Below are 2,544 nucleotides of genomic sequence, written 5' to 3' on the forward strand. Positions count from 1 at the left end.
GACTCAGGATTTGATGGACAATTCTCAAAAGAATGACCTTCCCCACAGTACACACAGGAAATAGTTTCAAACGGACTTGGTGGCTGAGCTATAAAATTATTAGTACTATTAGCGGTTAACTATTTTAACATAGAAGAAATAGACGATACCTAAGCTGATAACGAAGTGAGAGAGTCAACTTCATGAACTCCAGCTACACGTCTTCCTGAAGCTGTTCGATTTGTTGGCCGATGATAGTTATTACTCGGGATCCTCTTAATGATCTCATAAGCCTCATTATAATACTTAAACAAAATTGCACCATTCGCGGAAGCATCTACCATCAATCTTGCATTTGCATTGAGACCATTATAGAATGTCTCCAACTGGATACAATGAGGAATACCATGATGAGGACACTTACGAAGTAACTCATTGGATTACTCCCAAGCCTCATACAAAGACTTGTCATCCAATTGTTGGAAAGTTGTGATCTCGTTCCTCAACTTAGCATTTTTGCAAGGTGGGAAATACTTAACCAAAAATCTCTCTGCCAATTCTTGTCATGTAGATATGGAACTTGGTGGCAATGAATTAAGCCATGCTCATGCTCGATCTCGCAACAAGTACGAAAACAACTTCAACCTCAGTGCATCTTCAGTCACACCAACGATCTTGAATGAATCACTCACCTCCATAAACAATCAAAGATGGAGATGTGGATCTTCCATGGGCATACCACTAAATTGGCTCACCGTTTGTAGCATTTGAAACATCACTGGTTTCAATTCAAACTGGGTTGCCTCAATATCTGGCCTTCTAATTCCTAGGTTTAACACACTGAAAAGTGGCAGAGCATATTGTCTGATGCATCGATCCCTATCATCGACAATGAGGATAGGAGTTCGTACATAATAGCCTTCATTACCTTGGTCTTGATTCTGATTTCCAAGGTCCATCTCGAGTTGTCTTTGAGCTGTTCATTCACGTCTTCTTTGTCTAAAAGTTTGCTCAATTTCAGGGTCTACAGGGAGTAAATTGATAATTCGATCTATGCTCATAAACATCTGAAAAGAAAATCACAAAAATTAAAAAGAATAAGTTAGTAATGTTAGAAATAAATATAATTGAAAATACATAATTTCACGAAAAAATGACTATGGCAACAGTTGACAATCCCCGGCAACGACGCCAAAAACTTGTAATGCGTAGGTTTGTGCAAGTATACACAGTCGTTATCAAGTAATAAGTAAGTATCAAGTTATCGTCTTCACAGGGATTGTGTTTGTGCTAAGTCACTTCATTTGTAAAATTATATTTAACAATTTGGTAAATAAAAACACAATATAGTTGAGAAGTGATGATTAAAATATATTAAACTAAATACAATGGTCCCTAATGCAAATTATCCTAAGTATGCAAACTATATGAATGGAATACGTTTTAGTAAAATTAAACACAATTTGCAACAATTATAACATAAATAAACTAGGATAATTACTTTAATTAAACTCAATTTATTATCAACATGCTTAATAATATTCGGAAAAACATTTCATGGCAACTCGATCTTTCATGAGTTTGGAAACCACATTAGGTCCTTTAAAAATATTTTACTTAGTAAATACGCATTTTACTGATCCTTATTTACGAAGGGTTTCTTAGCATTCATGTGAGGTAACAGGGACGTGTTAGGTTTCAAACAATTTAATCACACAAATCTAAAAATTATGCAGATAACAGAGCTTGGTTAGAGTTGTTATGCAACCTACAATTAAATCGTGTTAGGATCTAAATTGAGCATGCACATTTCAATTATGCGTCCATTAGTTGTCGTCTGGTTAGGATCACTCAGCTAATTCAGGTGCATTTCAATCACGTATGAACGAAATACAAACTTGATTTTAATTGAAAACATGATTGATTGAGGCACAAACATTGTAAGTATGAATCAAATAAATATTATTTAATCAAAGCAATCATCCTAGCTTAAATAAAATTAAGCTAACATTGTTGTAAACAAGAACAAAGAACACATAGCAAACATCTTTATATTAAGTTAAAGAAAAGAAAGATTAAACCCAATCTAGAGTGGCTGTCACTCAAGACTCTGACTGACGAGACTCCTTCGTTTATTTGCTTTGCTCCTTTGCTGATGGTTCTCCACGGTGGCCAACCAAAGGTTCTTTAAGAGGCTTAATTGCTAAAATCTCTATGAAGAGATGATGCTAGGTGTGGGAATAGAAAAAGCTAAGAGAAAAAGAGAGAATGATGCTTGATGGATGCTTGAGAGATGATTGAGGGATGAGAGGGTCTTATTTATAGGTGAGGAGAGAGAGATAGTTTGCTAAAAATAGCAATTTCCATCTTTTGAAGCATCTTCCATGGGTGGCCGGCCATAATTTTAGTAAGTTAAGCTGATTTTTCATAAATTTTTGGTCAATTGGAGTGCCACAACAACTTAGGACTGAGACTCAGTTAAGTGCAAATCTTCAGGTAAATCTCTAATTCCTCCAACTCTTCAAGGACCTTGTGCAATTAAACCAAAAAGTGGTTTATGGACAG

General features: G+C 35.4%; 1 non-coding gene across 1 annotated transcript; it reads left to right on the forward strand.

Moving 5' to 3' along the window:
• Positions 1 to 381: 381 nt before the first annotated feature.
• On the forward strand, positions 382 to 488 carry LOC121215113 (small nucleolar RNA R71). The gene has a single exon (XR_005910845.1). It is a non-coding gene; the product is annotated as a small nucleolar RNA R71 (small nucleolar RNA).
• Positions 489 to 2,544: the final 2,056 nt, after the last annotated feature.

The sequence above is a fragment of the Gossypium hirsutum genome, chromosome D02, assembly GCF_007990345.1.
Source record: "Gossypium hirsutum isolate 1008001.06 chromosome D02, Gossypium_hirsutum_v2.1, whole genome shotgun sequence".
In the NCBI taxonomy this organism is placed as follows: Eukaryota; Viridiplantae; Streptophyta; class Magnoliopsida; order Malvales; family Malvaceae; genus Gossypium; species Gossypium hirsutum.